General features: G+C 34.9%; 1 pseudogene; it reads left to right on the forward strand.

Moving 5' to 3' along the window:
* The first annotated feature begins 1,021 nt into the window (after positions 1–1,021).
* Positions 1,022–1,542, forward strand: LOC123230737 (annotated as a pseudogene).
* The last annotated feature ends 22,849 nt before the right edge of the window (positions 1,543–24,391 follow it).

Raw genomic sequence — 24,391 nt, forward strand, 5'->3', positions numbered from 1 at the left:
AATGTAAGCAAAGAAAGAAAATTATGAAAAGACAATTAATAGCTTTATCAAAGAGACTCAAGAAGTACTAAAGAAAATAACACTTTTAAAAATAGAATTGGTCAATTTGAAAGAAAAGGCACCAAATATCATGATTAAAAGAACTCCTTAAAAAGTAAAATTGGCCAAATGGGGGGGGGTACAAAACTCACTGAAGAAAATAAATTCTTAAAATTAGAACTGGACAGTAGAAGCCAGTGACTCCAAAGAGGCATCAAAGAATAATGAAACAAAGTCAAAAAAGGGGGGGAAAAAAGGAAAATATGAAATATCTATTAGGACAAACAACTGATCTGGAAAATAGATAAAAGGTGGAAAATTTAAGAACTGCTTGACTAGAACACGAGTATTGGTTGCTGCTGTTTTGGGTCCAGCTTGGCTAAGCACTAGCTTCAGACCCGCTCACTGTATGGTAGAGTCCCTGCCACCATTGCTACAGCAGCTGCCGCCTCTCAGCAATGATTACTGCCGCCCCTTGTGCTGCAGTCGCCGCCACCACTGCCTGCTACACCACCTCAGTCTTAGGACTGGCCACAATCTTCAATGCTCAGTTCTGTGGTGTTTTTGGTCACACATTTGTGGACTTTATGAAGGGCAGTGGAGACTATTGCCAGGCACAACAAGACCTCTATGCAGACAAGTGAACTGTAGAAATTCATGACTGCTCTAGAAGAAGCTCCCTTTATAGCAGTTAACCTGGACCGAAAGTGTTGATTTGAAATTCGCAGAACATTTTACAAGAGTTCTGACCTGGATGGGGTAAACCTCCATGCCTTTCTTTTGCCTCAGTATTACTGGATTGAAGAATTGCCGCTTCTTGTTAGAAGGTTCATTTCATTTCCCGATGCTCTCTACTTCATCCTTAAAGCGCTGAGAATTTCAAGTGGAGTAGTGAAGGAGACTTCAGTTTCTTTACATCACTTCTGTATTCAAAATTTTAATCCTTTCATAACCTAATTGAGTGTTTTTTAACTAAATTGACATGGCTCAAATGAACCACCCAGCTCCTGTGGAAATCACCTACAAAATCATGAGGTTCCTTATCACAAGCAATCCAGCCAATGTAACCTTAAACAAATTTATAGAGGAACTTAAGAAATATGGAGTTACCACAGTTGTAAGAGTATGTGAAGCTACTTGTGACACAGCCCTTGTGGGAAAAAAAGCATCCACATTCTGGATCGGCCTTTTGATGATGGAGCACCACCATCCAAACAGATTGTTGATGACTGGCTAAACCTGGTGAAAACTAAATATTGTGAAGAGCCTGGTGATTGAGTTGCTGTTCAGTGCATTGCAGGTCTTGGGAGAGCTCCAGTGCTCATTGCTCTTGCGCTAATAGAAGGAGGAATGAAGTACGAAGATGCAATTCAGTTCATAAGACAAAAATGTGGTAGAGCTTTTAACAGCAAGCAACTTCTTTACTTGGAGAAGTATCGTCCTAAAATTCGGCTGTACTTCAAAGATTCAAATGATCACAGAAACACCTGTAGCATTCAGTGAAGCTGAGCTGCCTATATTATTGCCTTGAAGGCAGAAATTGGATCCAGAACCTGGGGAAAATTACAAACATACTAGGCATCAAATAGCTTGATGAATAAGTCTTAATGAAGCTTCCATAGGAATATTTTAAAAACAATTTTATAGGTCAAAGGCTTGGCAGAAAAGCAGCTTCTGTCTTTGGGTTACTAACAACCTGTTTGGACACTTAGTAAAAGATTATTGATGTTCAGTCTTTGGAATTTCTTTTTTATCATTTGTATCAATTGAACTTTCCTGAAATCATGCAGTATTGAGTTACAAATCTTATTCAAATCTTATTTCCCAATATCAGAGTCTTATCAGCAAATATGAAATTTAGAGAGATTAGGTGCCAAAATACCCAGAACAATGCTTACATATTTTCAGTATCATAGTTAACGTCCTGGGAACTATAGACAGTAACCTGAACCCTATGTTGTTCTTATTCCTTCAATCATTTCAATATTAAAGATAGTGTCTATATGGTAATTGCCTGCTCATTGTATGTTTACATCTCCCACAGTTGTACCAGAATATCAGGATTTGCACAACCATTCATTTTGTTGAATTTTACTAAGTCTAATGGCGATACTTTAATGTCTTTCTGGAAACCTTTGCCTCATTTTGTGCTGTTATCAAGACCTGCATTTTGAAAAAAAGATCATGATCCTCTAGTTGAAAATCCATATAAAAATCTACACATTGTATAGAAGCACACAACATCTTTAATGTCTCCAGACAATAAGCCTTACAGTTAATTTAATGTTTGCACTAATGGGGTGCAACTTGACAGGGAAGGCCTGAAAAGGATAGGAGGAGGCTATTAAATATTTCTAGTAAAATGTTGCCTTTGTCTTGTGTAGGAAGTATAGAATATGCACTTTAGTAAATATTTTAAAAAGGTAGAGATGCTTTGTTATTGTAGCTAAAGCAATTCTTAATCATAAAATTTCTGAAAATCTTGTAAATTTTTACTTGTACTTATTGAAAGTTGTTTACCAACTATTGCTTTTGTTGAAAGTGATTTTTTTCTTTCTCCATTCTTCTCTTCCTGCCTCCCCTAGGGGGAAAAACTGGGTTCCTTCTATGAAGTGAGCAGACCTCTAATATTCTGTATGCCTTTTGAGCTTTGTAACAATATTTGGATACTTAATAATTTCTTTTATTATGTAATTGATAAATTGGTGATGTGTATTAATGTTAGTTCAACCATATATTTATACTGTCTTGGGAATGTGTGGTTATAGTTCTGTGGAAGAAATCATTTTTCCAGTGTTTATCAGCTCGTAAAATCTAGTGTGAGAGCTTAAACATCTAAATAAAAAAGTATTGAGATACATTTACCAAAAAAATAATTGCTGGACTACAAAGCTACTACAATCAAAGAAAGAGCCTCTACACCATTTTTCAAGAAATTTTTAAGGAAAACTGCTATGGTATCCTAGAATCGGAGAGTAAAATTAAATGGAAAGAATTCGCCAATTACTACTCGAAAGATGTCCCAAAAGGAAAATTTCCAGAAAAAGTATAGTCAAATTCTAGAGCTCCTAGGTTAAAGAGAAAATACTTTAACCAGTGACAAAGAAACCACTTGAGTACAATGGAGCCAAGTTTCACTCATGGCTTATCAGCTACCATATTAAAGGTTCAGAGGACCTATAATATCATATTCTGATAAGCAAATGTGCTGGGATAACAATGAAGAGATTACCTAGAAAAACTAAGTACAATTCTTCAAGGAGAAAAACAAATATTTAATGAAATACAGGACTTTCAAGCATTACTGATGAAAAGAACAGAGAAGAATAGAACATCTGACATTCAAATATTAGACTCAAAAGAAACACAACTAGATAAACAAAATAGAAATCACAAGTGAAAATATGGCTAATTTTTTTACCTTTTTATAGGGAAAGATAATACATGTAACTCCTCAGAACTTTGTCATTATTGAGGTATTAGGATTTCACATAGAAAAAAGAGAGTGGGTATGTGTCAATTATGTTGGGATGATGTAAAAATGGATAGGTGAAGAAGAGGAATGACCTATGAAAAGGAAGAGAATGATCAAGGAAATTTTTCCTATGTAAAAATGACATGAAAGGAAAAGCTTTAAAATGGAAGAGGATACAGAGGGAGGGGGCTAGCAGTGCTTGATCACTACATCTAAATTGGTTCAGATAATATGAATTGGACATTCAAATAAAAAATAGAAAAATAACAAACTAAATGTCTTCAATTAAACACTAAAATGGAAATCCTGAAAAAGAAGAGATTAATAAATTTGAAAGTTAAAAATATTATGAAATAAATAAAATGATGACCTGGTTTATGAAAAGAAAAGATAATAAAATCAATACGACATCAGCTAATTTGAGTAAATTAAGGAAAATAAAACCAGATCGCTAGTATCAAAAATTAAAAGGCTGAATTCACTACAAATGAAATGAAATTAAAATATTTATTAGGAGTAATTTTATGCCAGTAAAACTAACAATCTAAGTGAAATGGATGAATATTTTAAATAATACTAACTTCCCAAATTAATGGAAATGTTGATAAAGGATGCAAATAACTCTGTCTTAGAAAAATACTTTTAAAAAAGACAAGAAAAAGACATCAATGTACTCCCTAAGGAACAATACCCAGGTGGATTTACAAATGAATTCTATAAAATATTTAAGGAACAATTAATCCCCAAACTATATGAACTATTTGAAAAATAGGTAAAGAAGGAGTCCTACCAAATTTAATTCATGATACAAATTTGATTTTGGAACTTAAACCAGGGAGAGAAAAAAACTGATAAGGAAAACCAATTTCCTTAATGAATATCAGTGCAGATATACAAGCAATATATTAGGAAGATCATATGCTCTGGCAGGTGGGATTTATATTAGGAATGCAGGGCTGGTTCAATATTAGGAAAACTATCAGCATAATTGACCATATAAATAACAAAAATAAAACAAAAATCTTATGGATCTTGTTTTAAAATACAGGAGCAAGTGAATTCTAATGAAAAATTCAGTATTTTTAATAAAGGCTGATAAGAATGTATTTACCCAGAATGTTTCAAATCTATAGAAAAACATTTTATACTAAAACAAATAAGAGAGAAAATCATCTCTGTATATCCACTAAGATATAGCAAATCAAAAAACAACAGTATATAAAGAAGAATGCCATTGGGGGCAATTAGGTGGCTCAGGGGATTGAGAATCAGGCCTATAAAAGAGGTCCTAGGTTCAAATATGGCTTCAGAAACTTCTTAGGTATGTGATCCTGGGCAAGTAAGTGAACTAACATTGATTAGCACTTGCCATTCTTTTGTCTTGAAACCAATATACAGTATTGATTCTAAAATGGAAAATTAGTGTTTTTTTTTCTTTTTAAGAAGAATGCCACTAAAAAATTTGAAACTAAAGGGATGTCTCTCAATTAGGGAATGACTGAACAAATCATTGCCTAGCATAGTGATGGAATATTATTTTGCTATAAGGAATGATGAACAGGGTCATTTCAGAAAGAGCTGAAAAGAACTGTGTGAACTGATGCAGGGTGAAAGAAATTGAACAAGTATAACATTGTACACAATAATTGCAATATTGTGGAATGATCAAATGTTATAGACTTTACTACTAACAACAATACAATGATCCAGGACAATTCTGAAGATGTATGAAAAAGAATGCTATCTGCTTCCAGAGGAAGAACTGTTGGGATAGAAATGCAAATGAAAACATTATTTATCACTTGTTTATTTTGTTTATTTGGGTATATATTTAAGAGTTTTGCTTCTAAGGTTATTTGCTTATAAAAATGAATAATATGGAAATGTGTTTTGCATGATAATATATATGTATAACCAGATTGAATTGTTTGTCAGCTCCAGGAAAAGGGTAGGGAAGAAGAGAGGGAGATACTATGGATCATATAATTTTGGAAAACTTAAGTGAAAATTTATTATTAAAAAAAAGAATGCCATCAGAGCTATCAGATAGAATAGAGATAGAATAAAAAATTAAATGAGTGAAAGCAAGTTATAATAAAAATTACTTTGGAGGTGTGTGTTCAGATGAGAAAATAAAAAAAAAGTTAGGTTAGGGAATCTGTCACAAAGAAATCAATTTGACTTCAAGGGTACCAAAGAGACATTACAGGTGAACCCCATGTTTGGAATATGTAGACAATTCTCATTTTAAGTAAATTTGTGCTATGCAGAATTAAATTTTTAAAGAAACTACATTCCAAAAAACACCATATCTCGGGTAACTTTATGGTACAATACAGATCTCTCCCTCTCTTTGTTCCTAGTCCTCCACCCAGTCCCTCCCCCAAACAAAAATAATTAAAAACAATTAAAAAAATCATTAGATGAAAGTACAATGAAAGTGTGGGAAGATACCTTTACTGAATTAGATTGGAATCCTGGCATCAGACCTCTCGTACAGAGAAAGTAGACTTTTGCCCCATTCTGCCCAACTGCCTGGTTGTGTGCCCTGTTTGCCCATCCTATGGAATACCTGTCTCCCCTGCAACCCTCGCCCTTCTGTGTTGTCAGTTTTATCTTTCTACTATGTCTGGCCACTATGTGTTTCCCTGTCCTCCTCATGTTCTTCCTTTTCTTGAACATGACCCGACATGGCTGGCCCTGGCTTCAGCGAATTCCTCCTTTTGCTTTTGCTTCTCTATACTTAGCTTCCAAGAATTCTTGAACATGTGCCAGTCCCCTCCCTCCTGTCCTCTTCCTTCTTACTTCCTTCTCTATCAGTAGATAAATTCCCATTATATAACAATCACTTTATTAGAGATGTGCAGAAATGTCCACTTGCATAAAATGAGAATTTTTTAGTTTTATAAATGTAAAACTTTTTAAAAAGAAAAATAGATAAAATAAGGGTGTAGGAATTTAAAGCATCATTTTTTTTATAATAAGAATATCTCATGTAAGGAAATCTAAGAGTCTGATGGGGAAAACATGGTAGAGAACATTTTGGTGAGAGCAATAAAGGCAGAAATTCAAGCATTATGGAATGAAATATTACTATAAATCATTCACTGTACAGAAAGAGGAATAGATAAGAAGTCCAGGAAATGAATCACAAATCATGCCAGGATACATACTATAGTATAAAAAGGGAATCTGTTATTCACAAATCTCATATCTACTCTGTCTCTGTCTCTCTGTCACCCTCCCATTTTTCCCCTTCCTCCTTTTTCCTCCTCTTCCTCCCCAAAAGAGCAGTTAATATTCTCAATTGTCCTTAATTATACTTTAATTCTTCAACAATATGGAAAAACAAAGGATTATTATTTCTGTCTCTTATCACCAACAAGGAAGACTTGGTTGCTAGGTTGGAAATGAAAGAACCTTTGGGGCAAGCTAGAGTATTTGTTTAAGAAAAACAACAAATCTACATGGAGTCTGTAATGTACTCTAAAATTAGAAGAGCTGATACCAAATATTGCAGAGAAAGTATAGGTGGAATCCCAAAGGATAAAATTTCACAGGTAAAATTAGCCCTAAAAGATAGGAAGCTCTCAAGAATGACATTCTGAAGTTACAAAGAGAGACAATTCCAATGTAAGAGAAAGATGGTGGTGGAGGATGTTCTTTAAAGAAATTGATTATACTTAGATGATAATAAAGATATATACAAAATAGATGTGAGAGTAGGTAATGAAAGTTTATTTTTTTAAGCGTTGCATTGTACAAGATGATCAAAGGATACCTGGAAAGACATCTATGAAGTTATGCATAGTTAAGTGAACAGAACAAGGAGAATGCTTTACAGAAAAACAATATTATAGTATGTTGATCAATTGTGAATGACTACTATTATCAACAAGGCAAGGAATAAGGACAACTTCAAGAGACTCATGACTAAAAAAAAAAAAAAGAAAAAGATATCCATCACTATAGAAGGAAAAGAATAGAAATGCAAATCAAAACTTACTATTCTATACTTTATTTCCTCTGAAAAAAAATTTCTAGTTCAAAGGATGTGTCTTCTTTTACAACATGACAAACATGGAAATATGTATTATGTTATAAAATATATATAACTTCTATCATGTTACCTGTCTTCATGGGGAGGGAGAAGGGACAAGAGGGAAAGAGAGAATATGAACTTCAAAATATAAGAAAACAAACATTAAAAATTGTATCAACATGTAGAAACATTTTTTAAAATACATTATCTAAAAATAGCATGAGATAAAGTTCAAAATGAGCAGCATTAGCGAGAAAAGCTAAGGATATGTATTAGTATTTTTTAAACTATTGGCAAATAAAAGGGGATAAAAACAATGATGGGAGTTCTGCTTTACTTAGATGGCTTAATAATAACAGTTCACAGAGAAAGCAGAGATGCTCAACCCCTATTATATCTTTACTTTTTCAACCAAGAATGATCTTTGAACTAGAAAGCACCGGAAGAAATAATTAATAGGGAGTTGTTATGCAAAATGAGTACAGGAATATTGATAGAGAACCTTGCTACCCTCACCACCCAAGTGGATAGTCCAAAGGAATTTCAACCCAGGGCAAAAAAGAAATCATGTATATGATTGCTGAGTCACTTTTAGTAATCTCTGGATGACTGGAAAATGGCATAAGTACAAAAGCACTGAAATAAGGCAAATGCTACTACAAGTGTTTAAAAAATAAAAAAAAAAGAATAGACTCTGCCAATAATAGATAAATAAACTTGTACTTTGATCTCTGTGCATTTACATTGTTGTAATAGTGTATATTGTTTTCTTAGTTCTCATCTATATTAGTCCTTCTATGCTTCTCTGTATTTATCATATTCATAACTCTTTAATAGCACAGTAATGTTATCATTAGATTCATGGACCACAACTTTATTTTAACATTTCCCCAATGGAAGAGCATCTACTTTATTTCCAGGTCTTTGCTCCCAAAAAAGTGCTGTTAAAATATTTTTTACTGTATACAGAAAGAAGCTTTTTTTTTTTTTTTTTTTTTTTTTTTTACCAATGGTGTCCTAGAAGTATTTGCCTGTTATTTTTCTGTCATCTCAGTCATGTCCCACTCTTTCTGACCCTATTTGGGGTTTTCTTGGCAAAGATGGTAGAGTACTTTACCATTTCCTTCTCTGGCTCATATTATAGATCAGGAAACTGAAGCAAACAGGGCTAAGTGATTTGCCCAGGGTTTCACAGATAGTGTTTGAGGCAGGATTTTAAGTCAGGTGTTTCTGACTCCAGGCCTGGTGCTTTATCTACTGTGCTACCTAGCTGCTCAATATATGCCTAGTAGTGGGATAATTCTGATCTATCAGAGAAATTCAGAATCAATATGGTCAGGTTAATAAAGGGCCTTGAGTCCTCACTCAAGTGTCATAAGAACAGCTGTTAAAATTGGGGATATTTGAACTGGGGGGAAAACCCAACAACTTATAAGTGCTGCATGCGTGGGGATGAGGAGAATGGACATAATACTTGCCTCTTAGGATTTAATGGTTATCATGTTGAAAAGGGGTTACATTAGTTCTATCTGATTCTAGAGGACAAACTTAGGAGCAATGAATGGGATTTGTAAATATATAGATTAGGCTTCATTAAGTGAAAATAGTTTCTTAGCAATTAGAACTGTCCAAAGTGAAATGTACTTCCTTAGGAGATAACGGATTTCACTGCAGTAAAGGTCTTTCACTCTACTTAATTTTAGAAAACATTTTTAAAAGTTTATTTTATTCAGGTATGATATGGACTAGATGAATTCTTATATTCCCTTCAAATCTGAGATTCCATAATTTTGTGATATTTTCAAATGGTCATTGGCTTTGCATTGTCTACCAAGTAAAAATTATTTTGAAATTGACATTAAATACTCTCCTCTTCCTTTTTAAACTTTATTTACTTATTTAGAATATTTTCCCATGTTTACATGATACATGATTTTTCCTATCCCTCTTCTCTTCCCACTCCCCCAGCTAATAAGCAATTCCGCTGGGTCATGCATGTATCATTCTTCAAAACCTATTTCCATATTATTCATATTTGTAATAGAGTGATCATTTAATGCCAAAACCCCAATCATATCCCCATAAAACCATGTGATCGATCATATGTTTTTCTCCTGCATTCTCTACTCATATTCTTTCTCTGGATGTGGATAGCATTCTTTCTCATAAATTCCTTTGGATTGTCCTGGATCATTTCATTGCTACTAGTAGAAAAGTCTGTTATATTTGTGCCACAGTGTATCAGTTTTTGTGTACAATGTTCTTCTTGTTCTGTTCATTTTGCTCTGCTTCAATGCCTGAAGGTCTTTTCAGTTCTCAATGTCCTCTTTTTTATTACAATCTACCTTGCTGTTGTCCCACATACCTAGCTTCATGGAATTTGTATTGAAGCAAGATTGAATGTTTCCATTTCCCTTACCTTCTCCAGCTCCTTGTCTTTGTTCATGCAAACCTCTATCCAAGGAATGTACTTATTACTTCTCACCACAAAGTTCTAGTTCTTAAAATTTCTCTATTCCCTTAAAATGTAAATTAGAAGAGAACCTCTTCTAAGGAATTCTAAGGAATCCTCTTCTAAGAAATATTTAATTTCTAACTTGCTGACATCGATCACTATCTTTTAAAAATTTTCATAGTACCTGGTCTGGACTTAACACATTCTGACTTGTATTACTATTTTCATTATTTTGTAATATGTTTGTAATGTGATGTGCAGAGAGGAGTTTTTGAGTTGTTTCAATTAATTTGGACAGAAGGATAAAATGAAACAGATATTTTAACAGATAGCATTATTATCAGGGACATGCTACCTGTTAAGATATGGGTCAGTGGTTTGTCTCCATTAAGATAAAAATCCCTGAGCAAAAGAACAGTTTCCATTATATAGGATTTGTGGAGTACAGAGAACAGAACAGAACAAATGACATATTAAGGGCAACACGATTGATTATGGAGCTGATACTTAGAGAAGAACATAATTGGTTAGAAGTTTGGTAATGGTAGCTAGCAACAAACTCTTCTTCTCTTATGAGTCTAATAAGTACTTACTTTGGAGTCTAGGTGCAAGATAGCAACCTAGACTTTTGCACAGCAAACCAAACATCCTTGAAGGCTATCTAAGTATAGTAAAGATATTCACCACAAACTCCCTCTCTCACATTGTCTTCAAGGTTAGCAAAATTCCTTGAGGTTAGAATAGATCAGTGATTATTGATTTCTAAACTTAACTCATTAAAGACTAGCTAAATCTTGAACTAAGTTGAGAGACAAAGAATCAAGACATAAGCAGTTCCAGGACAAAAATCAATTACTCATAAAAAGGATCAATGAATAAATGGTATGTGTTCAAATTTCATCTTATTTTAATTAAACAAATTTTACTAAAACTCTCCTTCAGCAACCCTTTCTGAAAAGACCAGGAAACAAAAATAACATAGCAAAGCTATTGATAATTATAAAACTGGAAACTAAATAATATGGAAAATCCTCCTCATACAGAAAAAGATATAGCATACCTCAGGTTCACAAACCACTGATTGCAGGCAGACTCATCATTTTCAGGATACATTCCTATGGCTGCATCCTAACTAGAATATCTTACATACCTGCCTCCCACCCACCAGGTGCAATTCACAGCTGGTCCACTTACCTTTCTCATACCTTATGACTTAAATTTCTACTTCATGCTTCCTACAAAGCTTTTCTTTCTTAACTACTTGGTCATGTCTCTGTATAATTGTTGCTGTCATCACCTATTGGATTATTTCTCTGCAACTGTGACTACCATATGCGTTAGGGAATCTTTGGTGTTGAACTACTGTATGGTTAAATAGTAGCACTCTCTTCTGGTCCTGAGACCCAGGTCCACTATTCTCCTTCTCCTTACACACACTACCTATAGAAAGCACTATCACTCATTTCTGAAAATGACTATGCCTAGGACTGAAATAAAATTTAACTCTTTTGATAGTAAGGTTCATAGCCACACTAATTCATTACAGGAAAACAAAGAAGAATCCTGAAGTCAGATCTTTTATTTCTAAAAATATTATTCTTAAGAGGGAATTCATTCAGACTTGGTCAGTACTTACTTTTCTAGAAGTAAAATCATTTCTTTCTTTTTTTTAAATCCTTAACTTTTATGTTTGAATCAATATCATGTATTGGTTTCATGGCAGAAGAGTGGTTGGGGCAAGGTAATGGGAGTTAAGTGACTTGCCAAAGATCACACAGCTAGGAAGTGTCTAAGACCAGATTTGAATATTGGACCTCTCATTTCTGAGCTTTGGCTTTCAATCCATTGAGTTACCCAACTGAACCCAGTAAACTCATTTCAAGCTTCATCCTAGTCTTAGTAGCTAACACTAGGAATAAGAAAACTAGTGTTTCAGCCTGTCATAGGTTATAGTTTCCTTTCCAGAACCTAATAGAATCCCTTGAATATAGTAGATGATTACTAAAATTTTCCATAGTTTAATTGATTTGAATCAGAATGCTTGAAATTATACAACAGAAACGTATTTGTAAAAAGAGAATATGGAAATAACACATTGAACTAGATGAATAAAAATCAGTGAAGAGTGAAAAGAGGTAAGCTTGAAATCCTGACACAATTATTGTCCTAAGAAATAATGGCCAATTCTTAATTCATGTCCAGTATGGTAGCAGTGACACTTGACATCTAGACAGTTTCTTGCCCCAAGCGTCTATATTCAGTACTGCCAAATAGAGTCCAAGAACATATTTCTTTGAATATAAAAGGGGTCATACACTATTTGCCCTCAAAATCTATGATGAAAACACATTTCCCTTATTTCACCAGCTCCTAATTCAACCATATTTCATTCCTTCTAACTGTAGATAATTCTGTGCTCACTTAAAAGCCAATGAAAAATAATTTATTTTTTCATTATATAAGAAACACTAATTGTATGAATCTGTGGTATGTATTTTTCTCTTGGTTTGACCTGGAAGATTGGGTGTTTTATTTGGATTTTTGAAAATGAGTGAAAATATTTGGTTATCTTTTGTATGTATCTATATGCAAAACAAAGAAATTATAATGATTAAACTAATTTAGATGCTTGATGTTTAGTTAAAAAGAAACTGAATAAATAGCTTATGTTACAATATTGACCAAACCAGCTCAGATATGGTCCTATTTGTTGCATTATATTTTGCTGGCATAGTGTATTTGGCAATTTATTTTAAAATAATATATTTTTAAAGCCCTTATCTTATGTCTTAGAGGCAATACTGTATATTGACTCCAAGGCAGAATAGTGGTAAGGGCTAGGCAATAGGGGTCAATTGGCTTGCCCAGGGTCACACAGCTGGGAAGTATCTGAGGCCAGATTTGAACCTAGAACCTCCCATCTCTAGGTCTGGCTCTCAATCCACTGAGCTACCCAGCTACCCCCTAAAATGTTATTTTTTTAAAAAAAATCTTTCTTCACTTAAGCATTTATCTCTGAGATAGTTTATTGGAATGTTTTTTTTTTTTAAAACCCTTACCTTCCGTCTTGGAGTCAATACTGTGTATTGGCTCCAAGGCAGAAGAGTGGTAAGGGTAGGCAATGGGGGTCAAGTGACTTGCCCAGGGTCACACAGCTGGGAAGTGACTGAGGCCAGATTTGAACCTAGGACCTCCTGTCTCTAGGCCTGGCTCTCAATCCACTGAGCTATCCAGCTTCCCCCCTATTGGAATGTTTTAAATGACAATCTGAATTTTTTTTAAGCAAGTGAAAGTGCTTATAAAGGTGCCATAATGGAAAGAATAATGCAACTCAGATCAGAGAACCTTGTTTAAAACCTACTACTGATATTTGGTGTCTCCTGAAACTTCTGAGGTGCTTGGACCTTCTTCTTCAAATTATGATATATTTAACTATGTTGCGTGCATATGAATTGAATATATTTATACTTTTGCCATATATATTTTTTCTGTACTTACCTTTTCCTTTAGAATGTAAACTCCTTGCAAGTAAGTTTCATTTTTCTACTTGTGTCACCATTAAACTCTAATTACACCCTGTAACACCAGTAAATTCTAGCCTAGTGTTTGGTCAATAGTAGGCCTGTAATAAATATTCAGTGATTGATGGATTGACCTAAGGCAAATCAGTCTCCTGAGCTTCAGTTTCCTGATCTGTGAAAGATGTTTGAACTAGATGAACTTTGGTGTTTCTTCCAATTCTTTATAGAAATAAAGACTAGAGCTATTGTTTTACTAGTGTAGGGATCTCCCTGAGGAGTAATTTGTTCTACAAATCCAAGCTGGTAACATAATTTTGGAAAATTTCTTTCAGTACTGTTTGGTTTGAGACATAGCTAAAAAATGTCAGATATGGATCCAGATCATTTTTACGATGAGATCTTCTCTCTATTTACTTTGCCATGCTTTCCCCCCAAGCTTTAGGGATATGATACTAAATTAGAATGTTTCTTAAGAAAATCCATTATTCATACAACTATATTCTCATTTCCTTATACACTTTTATTATTCTAATATATACTGCACCATTATTTAGTCATTATAAACTTTTTTTCATTGTACAGAACAGCCATATTAATGAACACAAAGATAGCTCCTTAGATAAAATATTTATTAGTTCCTGATTGTGTATCATAGTGGCCTTGTGCTAAGCACTACCAGCTCTTAACTATAATCTTAATATTGTTTTCATAATTTTCAGTATTCCTATTTCTTAAAGTAGAATAAAAATCAAGACCCTGAAGAAGTGTTTTTCACGTAACTATTCTAACAATTCAGCAAGAAATCCCCCTGCCCCAACCATGTCTTTTTCTCTGTATTAGTTAACAGAATGGCAACCGTATGCATTCACAAACTAAATGATTTCACAAAGTAATTGTTCGCATTTATATCTTAATGATAGGACAGCTAGACAGTGTAGAAGAGTGCCCTCCCTGGAGTCAAGAGGACCTTAGTTCACATCTTACTGGTTATATAATCCTGGGCAAGTCACTTAATCCTGTTTGCCTCAGTTTTCTTATTTGTAAAATGAACAAGAGAGGGAAATGACAGACCACTCCATTAACTTTTGCCAAGAAAACTTCAAAGTGAAAAAAAAGTTTAAATAGCAACAATCTTCATGATGCACATTTTTATGTATAAACAAAAACAACATTGAAAAAATCCATAGAAGAACAAAATTGTAAGAAAGAAAAGGACATGTAAAGGGACATCTGGTTTTTGCTAGAATAAAATAAGTATCCCAATTTTAATAATTATACAAGTGAAGAAGAATACATCCTCACCCAAGGCATCTTTCTTTAGTATGTATAAAAATATATACTAAACAGTGTACTGGATTTGGAGTTGAAGGATTTAGGTTGGTGTTGGTATTATGGCATGTGTTCCAGAGGAGGCTGCTACCTTCCCCCCTATCCATGCCTACCTGAGGACATATCTCTGATCACCTGTCCTGCTACCCAGCAGTCCAAAGGGAGCACTTTCTCCCTCCTCTATCTGGGGTAAAGGGTGGCTCGTATGCAGCATAAAGGATACAGTTTGGGCACTCAGTCTCTAAAAGGTTCACCATCACTCACCTAGGTTCAAGTGTCAGCTATTTCATTTGATACCTGAGTGATCTTGTGCAAATTTTTTCACCTCTCTGGACCCTAGTATCCTGATATGAAAAAGCTCTAGTAATGATATGCATAGAGATGAAGATTAAATATATGGGAGCTGATCAGATGACAGCACAGAAAAAAAATAAAGAGGGCTCCAGAATGTCTTGAGGGACATCCACAAAGTAAATGATATGGATAAAGAGAGACAAGGACTAAAAAAACAATAACAAAACAAATAAAATCTCTCTGTTCATTATTATAATATGCTATTTTCTATAGTTGAAGGAAAATAGCCTTGAACTTGAGTAATGTTTTAAAGTCCTTGAGGCTGCACACAAGTTTTCTTCATTGTTTGTTTGTTTTAATTTTTGTTTCCATATTGTATCTGGCAGAGTTTCTTGTACATGGCAGACTTTCAGTAAGTGCTTGATGAATGAATTAATAGAGTATTGGCACATATATGTTTGATCAAATGCAGAGTCCTGTTACCAACTTTATGAGGGTAAACTTTGATAAGTTATTTAGACTCAGTTCTCTCTGCACACTAAATGGAGAAATTGTATTAGATAATCCCCAAAGTCCCTACTAGCTCTAATACAGAACTCTGATTTTTATGCAAATATGAATTTGATTATCAATATTTGTTTCCTGTGATTATTATTTGGAGCAGCCAGTACCTACTGATTAGCTTCTGTCATGCTCATCATTTTCAGAAATTGCTTTACTGCTCACGTTTCCTTTCCCCCATACAACGTGACTGACTGCAGTCAACTAAGGTTTTCTTTTCTCTTCTGAAACTCCCTGATTACTGCCTGTACAACTATTTTACATAAACATTTGTGATCAGACAGAACCCAGATTCTCCTCTTTTCAGCTGACAGTCACTAGCAATTCATCTAAAAATGATGAATTTTCCACTTCCCTTTTTTCTATTTTTCAAGGATCTATTCCCCTTTTTTTTGGCCTCTCAGTGTGTCTCTCATCATTGAGTGTCCCTGCCTCCCTGTTTAGTTGTCTACCCTGATATCTCTTCCTTGAAGCTCTTAAAAAAAACCACACACACAGCTGGCTCTGATCTCTTGTGCCCTCTGTCTTCAATCCATTCTTACTCTGCTCATTTCTCTCCCCTGGTTTCTGTTCTTCACAGATGATATATTTGTAAATCCCCAAACTAGAACAATGCTCCTTGAATCCCCCAATTTCTCTCTCTGGATATAGCAAATGTGGATGGTGACAAAGAGAATTTTCACTTTAAAAATTGTCAGGAAGAAATCAAAATCAGAGCTTTGTTTGGAGGATTGTTGAAAAACAAATTTAATAACATGTCCCAACTCTCTTCTGTTCCTTCTCTCCCCCTCCTTTCACCCCCCCTTCTCTCTCTGGATCTCTCTGTCTCTCTCATCTACCATATCATTTATCTATCTACATATATGTATATATGAATAACATACTCATGCACATATGAATTGAATATATTCACACGAATGAGCATATTTATCCATATCCATATATGAATATATGATCATATAAATGTATGAACATATATTATATATTTATTAATTATCAAGAAATACTGGCTAACACCCAAATTTTCTGGTAACTTTGAGGTAGAGAAGAGCTACAGTAATCAGTAATAAATTGCCCATAAAATGTAAACTCCTTGAAACTAGGAATTTTTCATTTTTTAAATTTTTATTCTCAAAGGCTAGGATAATGTTGGCCATATAGAACATAATTAATAATAATAGGTAACATTTATATAATGCCTACTATATGCCATGGGGTAGTGGTAAGTGCTTTAAAAATATCATCTTATTTGAACCTCACAATAATTGTAGGTAGTAATTCTCTCCATTTCACAGTTGAGGAAACTGAGACAGAGATTAAGTGACTTGGCCACAGTCACACAGCTAATAAATATATGAGGCTAAATTTGAACTCAAGGCTTCCTGATTTCAGGTCCTGTTCTCTATCCACTGACCACCTTGCATTTTAGCCTTATTCATCACAATAGTGTAGGTTAGACAACTGAAACTGAGAGATTGCACAGGTGAAGACACTAGAAAGTATCTGGATATTTGAAACTAGGTCTTCTCTCTAAAGAGGACAGTTAAAAATCTTGTTTTAGGATATACAGTTAAAATTTTAAGTACCAAGAATGACATAAAAACACATTCAAGGAAGATGAGGGAGTTTGGCACACTCAGCATTTCTAAGAAGAAAGTCATGCTAGCATCAAATCCAGTAGAAAACCACTTTCAGCAATGCCAGTTGGACTTTTCAAAAATTCTTAAAACACTAAGTGAGGGGGCAGCTGGGTAGCTCAGTGCATTGAGAACCAGGCCTAGAGATGGGAGGTCCTAGGTTCAAATCTGGCCTCAGGCACTTCCCAGCTGTGTGACCCTGGGCAAGTCACTTGACCCCCATTGCCTACCCTTACCACTCTTCTGCCTTGGAGCCAATACACAGTATTGACTCCAAGACGGAAGGTAAGGGTTTAAAAAAAACACTAAGTGAACTTGAACTTTAATTACAGCACAAAGAGTAACAGGGTGATGGGGTCTTCTCCTGATTTATTTGAGCATTGTTGCCATGCCATGTGAGCTATGGTCACTGCCTTCAATCAAGAGAGCTGATTTTGGATGCTGTGTGACTGGTTATAATTCTGGCTAATCGTGTATACAATCATGGGTATTCATGAGGGGTAGTCTGAGTCTCCTTGAACTCTGTAGAGGTTGATTACTGTATAATTCTTAGAAGAAAATGTATGTTTTGTAATCTATAATGTAAAGTTTAAATTCTTTTGAGAATAATTTCAGGATAAGGATCTTGCCATCTCCCCAGAATCCAGACAACGAACCTGTTTGGTGAAGACACCATGAAGACCAACATTTGAACCTTGGGGTGCAGTTAATTGAATTTATGGGGAGTTGAATTTGAATTGAATGTATTGTTTTAATTGTACATGTTATGCCAATAGGGGACTGCCCCCAAATTGGTTTTTTGTCAATGAGGCTAATTTTCTCCATTCGTTCATCTATTTCTTTTATTCCACAAATTCCTGGAATTTAGAAGTTGTCTATTTTTACAGGTCCAATGAAGAAAAAGGGCTAACCTTTTTTTTGCTGGTCCTCAGGGGGAATTGTATATTTGGAATTGGGAAGATGCCATTTAAAAGTATGTTATATATTTTCTATGGAAACATGGGAACTTTGAACCTACATTTCCCATGATTCCTCATGGCAAACAGGAAGTATGATGATGTAAGAGAGGGGATAAGTCTCCTGTGGGAGGAGGAAGTGGCCCTCTTAGCTACCTGAGAGCCAGATACGAAAGGTAAAAATGGCTGAGGCAATGTGAATACTTACAGGAGCGTGGTCTAATGATTTTATCCCTATCAACATGGCTTTAATTAAACTACTAATTTATATTATTATATCAGTCTTTATCATTTTTAATCATAACATTATTAAGTTTTCAATGTGAGCATTTATTACTTCAGAATTCAGTTGAATATCAGGTTTCGATGTATAATTTTTTTTGATTGTGTAGATTTAAATGGTGGGCAAAATGTTAATGAAACAGGATAAATTTAAAAGTGTGTCATATATACTTTTTTGTTGTTGTTGTGGGGTAGCAAGGGTAGCAGGTCATTAAACCTTTACCACCATACCTTGATGCTTTCTACTATAACTTCAGCAAATATGCCCTGGAGAATTGACAATGAAAAGTGAGAATATGAAACGTAGTATAGGTTCACAGATCTAGAACTAGAATGATACTTAAAATTCTTCTGATTCATTATATTCATTTCATCAATGAAATAATTTTGACTTAGAGAGGTTTCCTAGGGTCACACAATCAATAGGTAGGAGTATGAATTTTGAGTTTCTGAATCAAAGGTCAATATTCTTACTATTGCACTTTATTAAGTCTTAATCTTTTTATGAATTTTTTTCCTTCCATATTACCTATAATACACTGCCTTATAGTGTTTCTTAGGGAGATCCTTGATGGTTTGTTCAATTTCTTTTTCTAAGATGTGATTGTATAAGTATTCTATTTCCTCTTTTGTTAATCAAGGCAGTTTATATATTTTAAATATTCACCCATTTCACCTAGATTATCATATTTATTTCCATATAATTGGGCAAAATACCTCTTAATAATTACCTTAATTTCTTCTTCATTAGAGGTGAGGTTGCCCTTTTCATCTTTGATACTGTTAATTTGATTTTTATTCTTACTTTTTTATTAGATTAACTAGTAATTTATTTGATTTGATTTTTTCAAAATACCAACTCCTAATCTTATTTGTTAGTTCAATACTTCTTTTAATTTGAATTTTATTAATTTCTCCTTTGATTTTTAGGTTTTCCAATTTAGTTTTTATCTGGGAATTTAAATTTGTTCTAATTCTAGTTTTTTAAATTGCATGCTGAATTCATTGACCTCTTACCTCCTTGATTTGTTGATATATGCATTGAGGGATATACATTTTCCCCTGAGTACTGCTTTGACTGAATCCCTTAGATTTTGATACATTATTTCCTCATTATCATTTTCTTCACTGAAATCAGTAATTGTTTTTTGATTTATTCTTTAACCCACCAGTTTTGAATAATTAGATTTATTTTCCAAATAATTCTAAATTTGCCTTTCCATAAGCCATTATTGATTATGATATTTTGCATTATGATCTGAAAATTGCATTTATTATTTCTGCTTTCCTACATTTGTTTGTAATGTTTTTAAACCCTAGTACATAGTTGATCTTTGTATTTGTGCCATGTGCTGCTGAAAAGATGGTATATTCCTTTTTATCCCTATTTATTTTTCTCCAGATATCTATTAACTCTAATTTTTCCAACATTTCATTCACTTCCCTTACTTCTTTCTTATTTATTTTTTGGTTCATTCTTTCTAGTTTTGATGGCAGAAGGTTGAGATCCCCCAATAGTATAATTTTACTATCTATCTCCTCCTTAATCTCCTTTAGAAATCTGAATGCTATACCATTTTGTGCATATATATTGAGTACTGATATTTCTTCATTATTTATACTGCCTTTCATCAAGTTGTAATTACATTCCTCATCTCTTTTAATTAGATTTATTTTTGCTTTAGCTTTGTCTGAGATCGGAAGTATGGAAAAGTTGCAGAGGGTTTGGGCATTTGCAAATGATTTCCATAGGGGACCTGGCACATGGGTGGAACTGAACAGGTGAGGTTCTGCAACAGTAGGGACTGATAAAAGGAGATGCTGGGATTTCAAGGAAGTTGGTTGAACTCTGGAGACTGAATAAGCTAGAAGCTTCCTTCCTGTGGCCATCTTTAGATCAAGCTTGAGGAAGGAGATATGTTCCTGATTCCCTAGCAGGTTTCCTGAATCTTGATAAGTCTTCTGATTCTACATGGATACTGTGACCTGTTTCTCAGTTTATCAACATTTCCACCCATTCTGTGTGAGCTGCGATGATCCAAATTCTCTATTCTGTGTAACAGAGCCAGACTACCAAGGCTCTGACCCTTTGGCTTCTAACCAACTCATCTGCATAGACTTTGCTGTCCCTGTGTTTATCTCCATTGGCCAATTATTGCCAGGTGTAGGTAGCTAGAATATTTCTAAGGCAGATGAAGGGAGTAAAATAGAGTAGCCTAATTTATTGGGAATGATGAAGACCTGTGAGGGTCAGGAGTGGGGGAAAAATTAGAACTGATAAGATTTAGGTATCTCTGGTTTCCCTGGTCCACAGCACATCCTGATTTTCTCAAATATAATAAGATCTTTTTTTTTGTTTTTTACATCCTTCTGAGAAGTCACTACAACCCACAGGATTGAGTCCTATCACTTGGCTCCATACTTTGGGCACACCAAATTGGGTCTACAGCACTGGTCCAACCAACAACCCATTTCCTAGAGATTTTACAAAGTTCCGTCACTAACTTAATTCACTACTGCTGCCTTATTTGTCTCAGTTGCAACCCAGTAAATTCTGCTCCACCCTCTTAACTTTTCCCTGTGTATGTCTACCTGCCTCAAATGTGTTTCTTGTCTTCAACATGTGGTAGGATTACGTTTTTTAATCAATTCTTCTATCTGCCTCCTTTTTATGGGTGAGTTCATCCCATTCACATTCACTGTTATGATTACTGTCTGTGTATTCCCTTCCATTATGACTTCCTCCTTTGATTCTGCCTTTTCTCTTATTCCACTTATCCTCCCCTCCAATGTTTAACTTTTATTCAGTCTCCCCTTTTCCCCCTCCCTAATGTTACTCCTCTTTCTCCTCCCTCCCTTTTTATTATTTGCCTCTTTCTATAGTGCCTTTTAAAAGACCCCCAAAACTCTCCCTCCCTTGTTTTTCTCACCTACCTCACAATCTGTTTGTTACTCTTCTATTTCTCTATAGGATTACGATACAATTCTCTTCCCCAATGGATCTGACTGTTCTTCCCTCTCTGAGCCAATTCCAATGAATGTAAGATTTAAGTATTACCTGTCACCAACCTCTTCCTCCCTTCCACTGTATTGGTCTTTCCCCACTCCTCCCATGTGCTTCTTTGTGAAATATATATTTTCCCAATTTAATCTTTTTTCCCATTTCTCTTAGTAGTATTCTCTTTTTTACCCCTAGTTTTTAATATATTTTTGACATATCATCCTATACAGTTTATCACTGTAACCTCTACTAAGAATACTTCTTCTAGCTACCCAGGTAATAATAACAATTTTAAAGAATTATAAATATTTTCATACACCATGTACCAATTTTCATATAGGAATACAAATCATTTGAACTTATTTGGTCCCTTAATTCCTCCCCCCCCCTTCTTAATTACCTTTTGATGATTCTCTTTAGTTCTATATTTGGGCATCAAATTTTCTGTTGAAGTCTGATTTTTTCTTTAGGAATGCTTGGGAATTTTCTATTTTATTAAATCACCACACTTTTCCTTGCAAGAATATAGTCAGTTTTGCTGGGTAGTTGATTCTTGGTTGTAGACCCAGTTTCCTTGCTTTCTGGAATATCATATTCCATGCCTTTCAGTACTTTAGTGTGGAAGCAGCCAGGTTTGGTGTAATCCTTACTGTGGCTCACTGATATTTGAATTGTTTCTTTTTAGGAGCTTGGAATATCTTTTCCTTGGTCTGGAAGTTCTTGAACTTGGCTACAACATTCCTAAGCATTGCCAATTATGGATTTAAGGCAGATGGTGATCTGTGGATTCTTTCATTCTCTACTTTACCCTCTTGTTCAAGAATATCAGGGAAGTTTTCTTAGATAATTTCCTATCTAATTATATTCAGGCTTTTTCTTTGGTCATTTTTCACTAGTCCAATAATTCTTAAATTTTCTCTCCTGGATTTATTTTCCAGGTCTGTTGTTGGATCAGTGAGATGTTTCACATTTTCCTCAATTTTTTTCATTCTTTTGATTTTTTTAAATAGACTCTTGCTACCTTGTGAAGTCATTTGTTTCTAGTTGTTGTATTCTAATTTTTAAAACTGAATTTCATCCCTGACTTTCTGGTCATCCTTTTACTTTTGATCTGTTTTTCTTTGTAAGTTATCTTTCAATTTCTTTGCCTCATTTTCAAGCTGGTCAGTTCTGACTTTTTTGTTATTTTAATTTTTTTCTCATTTTTTTTTCTTATTTTAATTCATATGTCTCTGTTTCCAAATGACATTTTTTGCTTTTTAAGTTCTTTTCCCAATTTTCTTCAATCTCTATTAAGTGTTTTTTGAAATGTGCTTTGAGTTATTCCAAAGTCTGAATCCAATTCAATAGAGTTCTGGAGGTTTTTCTTGAGATTCCTTGCTCCTCCTCTCCAACATTTGTTCTTTTTCCATTACCTGAATAGAAATTGTCAATTGTAATTTCCCTTTTCTTTTTCTGTTGTTTACTCATATTTTCCCCCTTCTTTCCCCCTTCTTATGGCTGTATTCTTGCTGCTCTGTTTATTTGCTGGATCTGTGAGGTTGGGCTTTTCTGTCCTATAGGGGCTTCTTTTCTGCTGATTAACTGGGTTAGGCTGATGGAGTTGACCTGTACTATTAATGTGCCCTGAGGCCAGATCTTCCCTAGTTGTTAGCAGAGGCTGAGAAGGTGAAAGTGAAGGTGTGGAGGCTGAAGGTAGTTACTCTGGGTCCTCCTCTATATTCCTTTCTACCAGCCTTCTCCCTGCCAGCTGCCCTGTTAGAGCCCTGAGCTTTCCATGGTAGTACCAAGGTACTCCATCATGGTGGTAGCAGCCTTCTCCCTGGGATTCAATCAGCAGAATCCCATTGCTTGTCTCAGTGCAGTAGGTGGGGGAGGGGTATTGGATCTTTTCCTTATCCTGAGAATTCAACTTTATTTGTATACTTTTCAGGTTGTATCCAGTAGGAGAGACCTGTGGCTCTGTCTTATTGTTGAGATTGGCTTTCTGTCTATTTTGTTAACTTGCTCTTGTTCTTCTGTTTGTTTCTTAGCTCTATGAGATTGAGCTTTTCTGTCCTCTGTAGACTCCTTCTCTGCACTGTTGATAAACTGAGTTAAGCCAGTTGAGCTAATCTCCAGAGATGAACATGCCCTGAGGCCAAAGCTTCCAGAGGCAGAGGCCTAAGATGGTTGTGTGGTGGCTAAAGGCTGTGCCCAGCCTGCCCTTTTCTCTGCTTCTCTCTTCCACCTGCCTCCTTGCCAGCTATGGTCAGAGCCCTGAGCTTCTGGTTGTTGTAGTAGCAAGACAACTGTCCCAGTTGGAGCCCTCACCCTGAGATACCACCACCTGAGTCTCAGCACAATAGGTGGAGAAGGGGCACTGAGACCTTCCTTCTTTCTTTTCCTTAAACCCAGGAATTCAACCTTTTAAGCACCTTTTAAGTTGAATTGAGTAAGAGGTTCCTGCAGCAACATCTTGTTGTTGGATTTGTTTTTCTGGCCCCCTTGAAGCACTTTGTTTTTGATTGGTATGAAATGGTTTTACAGAGGAATCAACTTTTGCTACTTTTAAGCTGACATCTTGATTCTGCCTACCTGTAGTGTTTCAAACTTTTGACTAGAAGAGTAATTTCATTAGTGCAAAGGTTTCCCTGTAAGGAAACTTCCTTTACCAATGCCAATTTTGGTAAAAACAATTGCCCTTCCACTCATAGTCTAAAAGAACTGCTTAGTGTACTGAGAGCAAACATGAAACAAAATGTTTTAAGCACTTATTTTTATGTCAGACATTGCTAAGTGCTGGAAATAAAAAAAGAT

This window comes from Gracilinanus agilis, chromosome 1 (assembly GCF_016433145.1).
Source record: "Gracilinanus agilis isolate LMUSP501 chromosome 1, AgileGrace, whole genome shotgun sequence".
Classification (NCBI taxonomy): domain Eukaryota; kingdom Metazoa; phylum Chordata; class Mammalia; order Didelphimorphia; family Didelphidae; genus Gracilinanus; species Gracilinanus agilis.